The sequence below is a fragment of the Papaver somniferum genome, chromosome 9 (genome assembly GCF_003573695.1).
Source record: "Papaver somniferum cultivar HN1 chromosome 9, ASM357369v1, whole genome shotgun sequence".
NCBI classification, from domain to species: Eukaryota; Viridiplantae; Streptophyta; class Magnoliopsida; order Ranunculales; family Papaveraceae; genus Papaver; species Papaver somniferum.
This window is the reverse complement of record NC_039366.1, coordinates 203,613,013-203,625,069: the sequence shown is the minus strand read 5'-3', so window position 1 is coordinate 203,625,069 and position 12,057 is coordinate 203,613,013. Positions and strand designations below refer to the sequence as shown.

General features: G+C 35.1%; 1 long non-coding RNA gene across 1 annotated transcript; it reads left to right on the top strand.

Moving 5' to 3' along the window:
* Nucleotides 1–7,250: 7,250 nt before the first annotated feature.
* LOC113313539 lies at nucleotides 7,251–9,140 on the top strand. The gene is made up of 3 exons (XR_003341927.1): nucleotides 7,251–7,582; nucleotides 7,811–7,989; nucleotides 8,701–9,140. It is a non-coding gene; the product is annotated as an uncharacterized LOC113313539 (long non-coding RNA).
* Nucleotides 9,141–12,057: the final 2,917 nt, after the last annotated feature.

The window sequence follows — 12,057 nt, the reverse complement described above, 5'->3', positions numbered from 1 at the left end:
TTTTTGAGCGCCGAATGATTCGGCGCTTTACGTCTCAGCCGTTAGATTTTGTGATTCTTCTGAGCGCCGAACCGCTCGGCGTTTTGTTTTACTTTTTGAACGCCGCACCATTTAACTTTTTCCCCACACTTTTTTCATGATTTGCAACACTTTTTGGCCAATTTAGCCATCCAATCTCTCCCATAGGACTTAGCCTTACCAGCAACAAGGTCCTCAGGGGTTACAACCAGATCTTTTAGCCAAAGGGTAACTAAACTCTCCAAGAAGATAGAAACCACACATAACCACTCTCCAAAAAAAAGAAAAAGGTGACCCTTTTCATTGCATCTCAATACTACGAGTATCTGCTTGCACATTCAGAAAATCATTAAAAGAAAATAACAATCACTGAAACAAAAACAAGAGTAAAGTTCAAGTTCAGTAGTAAATGCTAATGAAGAAGCTCACTTAAAGAAACAACCAAGTCATTAGATAGCATTCAAGTTTAGTACGTAGTAAATGCAATATATGTTTAGTAATAACAGACTAAATACTATAGGAACTTGTCGTAGTTTGGAGTTTAGGAACTGTGCTAGAGAGGATATGAGACTTGAAAGGTTGAAGGAGATGATTATTCCAAACCTGAGACTAAAGGGTGATGAGAAGATAGACATACTATGGTCAGAGGATCTTTGTACTCCAATGTCATTGGATAAAGAAGAAGAGTTCAAGACTTTGTGGGATGCTGCTGAGTTTGATGAGAATGGTTGGAGTCAGCTGTATATGCAAGTGTGGGATAGTAGTGATGATGGTAGTAAAATTCCTCCACACAAGTACTTCACACCAGTAAAGAAGACACCCCTAAAGAACCTTGTATCAAAAATAGCATCAACAATATCTGAAGAAGTACAAGAACAAAGTCAAGAAGAAACTCAAGCAGATTCTAGTACACCAACAAGTTCAAGAAGAAGCCCAAGTCTAGCAGCATTGTTCAAGAAGCAAATAGATGTAAAAGCTAAGAAGAAGTTGTTTGTTGATATTTCTGATGATGATGAAGAATCAGAAGAAGTTGTATGTGAAGAAACTCAAGCAACAAAGTCAAATGCGCTTAATGAAGAACCAGAAGTTTATATTCCTCAATTCTGTGAAGAACCAACACATGCAAGTGTAGCTGACAACATGCCACATAGTCACAAAGGCACTTCACAAGCAACTATGGCAGAAGAGAATGTGTTTAATCATGATTTCTGGGTTGAAGCTGCAACCCAAGAAAGTGCAGTTGAAGATATTTACAAGTTGAGTCAAGAGTATCAGAAGAGTGATGAATTTGTAGTTCAACTTCCAAATATTGAAGAGGATGAGTGTCATCCTGATGAGGATATTAACAATGTCCCTGGATATGAACAAGAGTAAAAAGAGGAAATGGAGTATAGTAAGTTTTTGAAGAAGGTTGATAATGGGTATTTATCAGACAAGGGAAGTGACAGTGAGAGTGAAGGTCATAATGATGATGACAGTGTTGATGGAGATCCAGAATTTGGAGAAGTTGAGGTGGAGAATGACAAAGAAGGTAATATGTTATGTTTGTTGTTACTAACATTTAGTTTATGTTACTAATATGTTTTTGTTTTCTTTGTCTAATTGCAGAGGACCATTATGGGGACTTGCTAGAGTTTGATTCTGAGAAGGAACCTGGTGACCATTATGGGGACTTGCTATATCTGTTTATTATCCTAATTTTTGCTTACATACCAGGTTTGATGCATTGTTTACTTTTGTATTTGTATTTATATGTATTTTTTTCATGATAATTCAGATGAAGATGAACATGTTGGGGTGGAGCAGATTTCAGTTCCACCTGAGTGCAGTGGTGTTACTCATGAGAATTCAGAGTTTGAGAAGGAATATGCAGATCACTTAAGGGAAGAAGATGCTCAGGAAATGTTCCCAGCTGAATATGAAGAGTCATTGGATCCAAATGACCTCAAAGTTGGAAGTAAGTTCATGAGTAAAGATTCTTTCTACAAGCATGTGAATAATTACTGTATCATAAACAAACACCAGACATTTGCTACTAAGAGTACTACAAAACATCTAAGGGTCAAGTGCATTCATTGGAGGACTCAAGAATGTCCAATGTTCATTTATGGCATGGTCAAGAAAGGTGAAGGTAATACTTTCACACTTAGAGGCTTCAATGTCACCCACACCTGCAATGGTGACAAAGATGACTTAAACAAGCTTGCAACACCAAAATATGTTGTTGACTGGTACTATGAGAAGATAAAGACTGAGCTTGGAATTAATCAACCATTACCATGTCCAGATGACTTAGCAAATCAGTTTAACAAAGCCAGAAAGGTTAAAATAAGGTACCATACTGCATGGAGAGCAAGGGTGAAGGTGTTGGAGAACCTACATGGCAGTTATTAAAAGAGCTACTCAATGGTGCTTGCATTATTTGACATGGTAAAGGTATGAGATTTTTTTCTTTAAGTTAATGTACTTTTGTAATTTAAGATGAACAACCATTTCATGTCATATTGTTTGTAGGAGAGAAATCCAGGGAGTATAACAACTTTTTCTTATGGAATTACAGACAACACTTTTTTGTCCGTGACAATCTGCTTCAAAGCCACTATAATTGGATTCCTGTTTGGTTGCAGAAAGATCATTGGCCTTGATGGATGTCATTTTTCTGGGAAGATTGGTGGTGTGATGCTACATGCAACTGGTCTGGATGGACAAAATGGTTTAGTCCCATTAGGTATAATGATATGCAGACATGAAACAATAGAGAACTGGAAGATATTCTTGGATGATTTAAGCAAGCTTCTTGGTTATGATTTTGATTTTACCTTCATCTCTGACAAGCAGAAAGGGATTTTAGAAGCTGTTGACTTTTATTATACCTTGTTTGAGCACAGACAATGTGTCAGGTGAATTGTTTTTTAATCATTTTAGTTTATTTGTGTTTTGTTCTGTTTTAATCATATTGTTCTGTTCTGATGGTTTTGCAGGCACTTGATGGCAAACTTTAAGAAGTACTACAAGGGGTACAGTATCCAGACTCATCTTTGGAATGATGCCAAGTGTTATAAGATCAACCACTTCAATGTAAGGATTCTTTCTTACTTAATGCTTACATCTTCCAGTTTAATGTAATAATAACTTATCGTTGTAATGCTTACATCTTCTAGTTTTTTTAACAGAAACATATGGACTTGATGGCAAATGAGAGTGTTGATGCTACAAACTTTCTCATAGATGAAAGGCCTGAAACCTGGTCAAGATCTCATTTTCTAGATACCAGCAAGTGTGATCACATCAACAACAACTTTTCAGAATCCTTCAACAATATGGCCAAGAAGATTAGAGACAAGCCAATTTTCAAGATGTGTTTGATATATGGACAACTGGTTATGGGGATTTTTGAAAAGAGAAGGAATGAGGCTGCAAAGTGGAAAGATGGTGATCTGGTGCCAAAGGCAATGAAGCTGATTGAGAAGATGTGTGACTTGACTACCAATTTTCAAGTGGGTCCTGCTGTTAGGGGAGGGTATATGAGGTTACAAGTTGTCATGGAGCCATCTTTGTAGTGTATTTGCCAAAGAGGACCTGTAGCTGTAGGCAATGGAAGTTAAGGGGTTTTTTCTGCCAGCATGTTGTATGTGCCTTAAAGCCATTTAGACCTGTTTGGGCTGACTAAGTTGTCCTGCATTTGTTTTCAATTTTTTGTCTATGTCTGTCTTTTTATCCTTATAATATTTGTTTTATATTATGTGTTCTAACTCATTTATTTGTTTACATGTTGGGTATTGTTGTAGGTATTGTGACCAATATTATTGGGTTGATAGCTACAAGAGAACATATGCTCCAAAGTTCAACCCATTGTTGGGCCTAGATGACTATGAAAAGGTACAATTATATATGATTTTAAAAGATCCTTATTTTTTGTGCAATAAATATAGTATCCACATTTGATTCTTTTAGTGTTTCAGTCTTTCATTTATATATAGTATCATTATCTTTTGGTTTTGATTCCTTCTTCTTATCCAGACAGCCAAGAAAGAAATGATAAAGCCTCCAGTATACATCAGGAAACTAGGGAGGCCAAGGGGAAAGAGAATTAGAGCACATGATGAACCTCCACCAATAGGAAAGAAGACTAGAAAATGCAAGAGATGTGGATTATCAGGTCACTATGAAAAGACCTATGCTGGAGGAGCAGTTGGTTCAAATCCAAAGGTACCAAAGGATAGAACCTGTGTTGATGGTGATACTTACACAACTTATGAATTAGCTCCATCAAAGAGGAACAAGAAAGATGTAAAAGTTTTTCATGGTTCATCTGCAGGTCAAAGTACCAGTGTAAGGGTTGGATCTAAGACCAAATCCAATAGCCAGAGTATTGTTGGTGAATCATCTAAGCAAGTTGCTGCAAGATCTGAAAAAGGAGTCAAGGGAAAGGCAACAACAAAGGCTGGATATACTCAAACCAACTGTTTGAATCAGAATTTCAAGAAGGTTGGTTCAGTAACAAACAATGTCACCTTTACAGTGTCAGATCCAAAGGGAAAGAAGAAAACAAAGAAGTACATGAAGATATGACCTGGTATTGTTGATTGTGTTTCATTTTGTTTAAAAGAACAAGTTATGAATTGATTAAGTTTGGAACTTTGGATAGATGTAGTTTCATTTGCAGAACAAGTTATGAATGGATTACATTTTCAGATTACAACTTCTGATTTCATTACATTTTCAGATTTTTCTTGAATTCATTACATATTTCTAGTACTTTCCCTTTCAATGTTTCTTTTGTTTCAATTACAAGTGCATCTGATGCCCATCTGAAAGCATCACAGTCTTTCTTTTTGCATACCAAGTAAGTTATATTAAGATTGTGTTGATTCTTGCAAACCTTTAGTTCTAACTTTGAATTGCAGTTATGTTTGAAGCAAGGTTGATTGTTTAGTGGACAGTTGTTGAAGAAATGGTTTTCTTCTCCACAGGCAATGCAGCAATTTGGACTTGGAAGCTTGCTTTGAAGTGCTGTAGTTGGATAAGAAGCAAGATCAAACCACTCAAAGTAATTGTAGGTGGGATTCAAGCATTTGAAGAAAGCCCTTCCATTTGTTTGATCTGTTTTAGATCTCAACAATGCTCTAACTCCATTACAAGGTATATGTTTGCACCTTGAATATAGCCATGGACAACTCTTTGTTTCATGGTCTTCTTTGTCACACATATCACACTGCACCTTGAAGCTGCTGCTGCTACTGCTACTGTCGCAAATTGATGAAAGATGAACACCACCAACCATTTTTAGATATGATTGAAAAAAGAGAGAAGAAGATATGATTTTATTGAAGATTATCCTGCCGTTGGGTATTGAGGGGCCCACAATTTTATCCGCCACGTGGCAGAAATAAAGACGTATTCATGTCCACATGTTTACACAGTCAGCGACGAGTAGTTGCATAGAATTGGCGATTCAAAGCGAGTTTAATGAGTTGAGGGGCTAAAAAGTCTTTTCTTAGCACACTAACGGTTCCAAAAAGGTGGATAACCACCGTTAGCCGTTTTTTGAAGAAAAAAAACGGTCAAAACAGGCCTAAATTTGTAACTTTCCAAAAAACAGGCCTATGGTTGTAATCCTGAAAAAAAAATGGCCTACATTTGTTTATCACCCTTAATCTTATTACCTTGTCTTTTTTTGCATGCACCAACGAGCGATTGACGGACTCAGATTGTCTTCCTCCAATTGCAACCAGCGGAACATTTTCAAACCACGGTTTATGTTGATATCCCAACGGGTAAATAATTTCAGAACTATCTTCTTCGCTACACGGCGTAGTAGTAGCCAACAATGCTTGATTTTTCATACGCATCTTCTCCCTTTTATCCTCCGAAAATTATCCAACAGATGGAATTCTTTGAGAATTTTCCAATACAACTGCCATTGGAAGGATATGTAAAACTGAAATCTGCGAGACATGATAGAAAGAAACAGGTAACAAACTATTCCTTGGGGAAAAAGTGAATCTCCAGAAACATCGCATAATATTGCGTCAAACACAGGGAACATCTATCTGATTTCGAAGAGATGACAAAAAATAGTACTAGCAGTTGGATAAAATACTATCAAAATCAATAAGTACCATGAGAGTTAACTACTGTACCAAGATAAAAAAAAACTCTATATGCTAGTATTAGAAACAGTTGGCTTGCAGCAGCGACACACATATATGATTGTCTGATCTAGAAGTCTTGTGTTTTAATTGAAGTGCTTATGTTAGTAAATTAAGACAGCGATTGAGAAAATAAAAAAGAAGCAGATGATCAATAACAATTGTATCAGTTTCCTCTTATCTATTAGCTAACCGTGTTGCATAATATTATTTTGAATAGAAATTCGAAACCCTATATCAAAAATTAGGGGAAATAAAAGGGATTTAAGAAATTAAGATCTAAACAAATAGCATATTCGGGATTCGTATCGAACATACCTAAAACGTTGATCAGAAGAAAAAAATCTGATTTTTATGATCTCCTCTCCCTCTCAACGGAGCCTTAAAACCCTTCTTTCTTCGGTTGTTGTTTTTTTTTATTTTTATCAAAGCACAAGGGACACCAAAAAAAAAACTCTTCCTTTTAGAAACATTGTGGATACTAAAAACAATAAAGATTTTGTTTGGTAATATTGTGAAAAAGTGAAATTTACTTATGAGCCTATCTTCTTTTTGGATAATGTCTATAATAAAAAAGATTTCCTAAATAACCATAAAAAATTTCATCAATTTTATTATTCTAGGTTGGGGCCTATATGGATTATTTAGGGTTTATCACTACTTAACAAAATTAGGTAAAGCACTAAGGTATCCTCATTCTTAAATTCATTCCTAATCTATATTTTTCTAAATCTAAAACCATTTCAAAACTAAAACCTATTCAAATCAGTTTTATCATAAATTAAAATTCAAAATTCAAATTCATCAATTAATTCTAACAATGTTGATCGATTAAATAAAAAAATTCATCATCAACTTTTTCAAAAAAAAAAGAATAATCAAACCAAACATTGATAATTGTAACCTATATCTCTTTATTATACTTGTGATTTATTTTTCTATTCATAATTAGAAACTACGAATAATCTTGAATTATTGGGTTTAACTTAATTGGTCCACGTTCACATTTGTGAATTCCACACCCTTAAATTTGTTTATCTTTATCTTTATTTTTATTTTTATTTACCCTTCCTCTTTTCACCTTCGGATCGAATCACTTCATTTTTCATTTTTACGTCTGAATTTTGTTATTTCTTTATCCTTCTCTTTCGACCACCTCCATCACCTGTGCAACTACCACCACCACGTCCTCCACGATTAGCATTATTTTGGGATCATTATTCCTCTCCTTCTTCATTTTGTTTTCGGTATCAGATAAGATTTAGAGAGATCCAGAGGTTCAATTTTTAGGGTTCGGTCTTCTGATAGTTTTTGATTTTTAGGGTTCGTACTCTAATGGTTTTCGATTATTTATTGAAGATCGTGTTGATTAGGGATTTTGGTCTTGAACAATCGCCATAAAGATTAAACAGGTAAACAATCGATTATGTGTTTAAGCGAGTTTACATATCTTCTGATTTTAATTTTGATTTTGATTCAATCAATTCCAATAAATCAGTCTCCAATCTTCCATAATTTCTATATGATTTGTGTTTCAAATGTTTATTGTTAATGATTTAGTTGATTGTGTTCATCTTGTTTTATTTAGTTTTGACAATGATTTTGTTATATATTATTAATGGTAAAATGACTTGTTCCAGTTAATACTGGTGGAGGTGGAGGAGGAGGAGGAGATGGGTATAACAGAGATGAGAGCGGTGGAGATCATGGTGGTGTAGGAAGAGGTGTCTGTTAGTAGAGAAGATAATGATGAGGTAGAGCTTGTAAAGATTACTATATTCCTAATAAATTTTGCATTTTCAAATGCAAACGATAACAGGTGAATGGGTACGACTTGGTTTTTCTTGATTTTGGCTTTGATTTGTGTATTGATGTTGATTTTGTTTGAGACGGAGTTTGTTTTATGCTACTGCTATTGGTGATGAGAAGTAGTTGATAGAATAAAAAAATAACATTCTATGTAATTTAGTGTTCCTTGTCTCATTTGTGGTTGTAGTACGTATCATCCAGGCTAAAATACTGGAACTGGATTCAACCGACCTTGCGCCTTCGGCGTGTTTTTAGAAAGTATCTAGTTGCATATCAAAATGGGGATCGAAAAACGGGGTATTTGTGGATGCATGCATTAATGGATATTTGCATTTTGTTCATATATGAATTGCAGGTTACTATATATTATTGATATTTGAAGTTTAGTTTTTCAATTAAAAAACTTGCATCAATACAGTTAAATCCTCCCAATCCGGCATTCATATATAAGATTTGTTTTCATATAGTAATTCAAGTAACTACTATACCCAATATGATCGGTTCTTGCCATATTATGTAGTTGATTGAATGAATAAAATGATGTACTTGATGTCAGTTCTTGCACTGCATATATATATATATATATGTTCTAATTGAAGCTCAAAAATGTTGAATTTTCGACGCTAACAGTCATGTAAGTTGCTGAGGCTTGATGCTTCAGACAAAAGGTGATTTATTGTAGTCTCAAGGACCAACCTTGTTGCTTTGAATTGTTTTGTAGATTCTCATAGCTCTGACTCGTGGCTGTTTCGTGCAATATTTAGGGAGGAATTCAATCTTTTTTATTGTGAAGTCATTAGATTTGGAGACCTCTGCAAAGACCCCCAGTGGCACCAGCTGGGTCAGTGTGTTACATTAGTAAATTCAAAAGCTGGCATTTTACTGATGATGAAATTTTATTTTCTGGAAATGCTTGTTTGTCATTTCAGTTTAGATACAAATTTTGATGTACACAGACAACACTGAGACGAGGCAGAAAAGAGGATAAAAGCTCTTATGACATTAGCTAAGCATACTTTTGAAAATATACTTTTAATTTTCATTTTTGAAAATTTATGCTGGATCTGTACACGATTAATCTCACAGAAAATGTAATTTTGATTTTGTACCCATTAATTGTGGAATCTATGAATAATATTAATCATTTTCCTTTGAATTTCATTTTTGTACTTCCACGGTTGGGTTTCTATCTTTTATTAACAGTCTATTGAATCTAAAATTTATATGAGAGGGTGTGATGATATTATGTGGTGAGCTGATCTAAAATTCAAATGAACAAAACAAGTGTTTAGAGGTTCAGAAGTTCATGTCTCATTGTCTCCACAGAAATAAATCGGACATCATGCTGAATACACTAGAATTCGCAGCTATAGGGTTTAAAAGATTTGTGCAAATACAAGGTGGTTCAAGTTTTAAAAGACCATTTACAAATAAAATTGTCAAGAGCAGTTACAAGGAGGTAAAAATTGTTCAGGGAATCCTAATAATGGAGCGCAGGTATTACTATTGCCAACTTTGATTCTGATAGAACTAATTCATTTCAAGTGCAAAATTGGTACCAGAATACTCCAAGTCGTGGTATTATACCACAGCAATAGCCAACTTAAAAGTTACAAGTCAAAATCGAGCAAAATAACACCTAACTTAGCACAATTTCAGCGTGATAACAAAGCTGATTAGAACTAAATGATGTAAGTGCGGTATAAGCCAGCTACAGAAAATTCTGGTGGTCTCAAACAAAGACTATAAACTGTTGCTTAAGATGGATCAATAATCAGGTTGAGATGTCTAGTGTCTACTCAACAATTTGTAGGAACAGTTCAAAGCTAAAACTAGTTGTAGACTGTTGAGAACATATTGGGTGAAATACGTGGGTCAATGAATAAGCATCATCTATCTGGACATTCTTCGATGATCTTTGATATAAGTAACGCTCCCATTCCTGATCCAGTACCTCCTCCCGAGGAATGACATTTAAAACCCTACAAAAATTCAAGAAAAAAGATCATGAAATTTTGAGTGTTTCTAGTCGATATAAAATGAAAATCAGAAAATGAATTTTACCTTGTAAGCAATCACAATTCTGAGCTTCTTGACAAACAACATCAAGAACAGAATCAATCAACTCAGCATCTTTCAGTGTAATGACCTTCAGTCGGCCCAGATCTAAAGATTTTACCAAAAGGACCAGATCTAAGTGAATCCGTATATATTACCAGGTTCAAGATCTATTAATACAGCTCTTGATACATATCTACCAGAACTAGCTTCATTATTATAATAAACATCAAGTTTTTCTAACTGAAGATCAGAATCTCCATGATGCCATCTTCCTGTTTCATCATCTAAACCATGTTCTGCACATATTACTTCTTAGAATTTCCAATAAATGTAGATGACATCCACTGTCCTTGTAAATTGCTCATTAACTCTACTGAACATCACTTTGATAGATGTGGAATTTCCAAAAAATGTAGATGCCGTTTATAACCCTGTTGGTGGAATATCACAGACAGTAGACTTCACATCGTTAGGAATCCATTCAACAAAGTACAACGAATTTTTCCGAGCATTGATCATCTCCTAACCAACTTTTTTAGTGCTCATCTTTCCGCGGAACATAGCTGAAGCAGCTAGATACCGACAATGGCGGGGATCAGCATTGATTATGTTCTTGGCATCCCACATTTGTTGAGTAAGTTCAGATATTGTTAGGATTCTGTACTGCTGCGACCCCAGAGAGGTAAGGGGTGCAAAACCAACCATAAAGATATAGAGACGAGGGAACGGAATTACAGCTAGCTTGGGAAGATAAAAGTTACGTTGATCAGGCAATTGAAGACAGCAAGTTACCCCACTCATGGGAGATGGTTCTGCAACTGATCATATCCAAATCAACCAAACAAATCATCAGTTCCCAGAAAGGAAAATGTTTATAAGAGTTGTAGAAAAAATCAGGTGGCTAAGCAGTTCATATCACCCCAGAAAAAATTCAAGTCATAATCATAGTGTTGAGTACATTCGAATTTACAATTAAGATGTTAAAAATGTTTTTACCCATACAAGGTGAACACTCCTATCAAAAAGAAAAAGTCTCAAATGAACATAACTATAACCATTCCAGCAATGGAATGTACAAAAAAGTGTTCACGAGTTGAGAAGTTCATGCCCCCATTGTCTTCGCAGAAATAAATTGAACATAATCCTGGGGACACTACAATTCACAGTTCCAGGGTTTAAAATTTTGTGTGCAAATACAAGGTGGTTCGAATTTCAAAAGGCCAAAACAGAGACCATCCTATAACTATAACAGCGGTCAAGAGCAGTTAAAAGGAGGTTAATTTGTATTGCCAATTTTGATTCTGATAGAACTTAGTTCAATTCAAGTGCAAAATTGGTACCAGAGTATTCCAATTCATGTGTTATTAAGGCCCAATGGTAATCGCCAACTCAAAAGTTGAAACTTGTAATCGATCAACCAAATTTATTACAATTTCAGTGTCAAAAAAAATTGATTAGAACCAAATGATGTAAGTGGGGTATAAGCCAGCGGAAATGAGGCAGCAAATTCTGAATATCACAAACAAAGACTACAACCCTTAGTACCCAGGAGCGGGAACGGTGAGCGAGGACGAATACGAGAATCGTAAAATTTTAAAAAAATGAAATTCGAGGAGCGAATCAGGAGCTTAGACTAAGTTTCGTACATATATTAGTTTTCAGTGCCAATTTTTTTTTTATAGACGACTATTTTGTTAGTTTTCATGTCAGGTATACAGTTCTCAATGGCCAAGGTTTCTACTGGGTGGACTTAGTATATGTTAGGTTAAACTTTGTTGGGCACAATATAGGCTAAGATAGGCCCACAAGTAACTAATAGTCCTTCTGTCTTCTACAAATTCCGCCTCCTCCCTCAAGCATCCTACACCATTGATATCACAACAATGGAAAAAAGATGAAACTTCAACGTTATTTTTTCTTTCTTCTTCTACTTCCTCTCTAATCTTAATCCTATCTTTCTTTATTTCTTTCTTCTTCTATTTCCTTTGTTTTCTAATTACAAGTAATACTAAGCAAA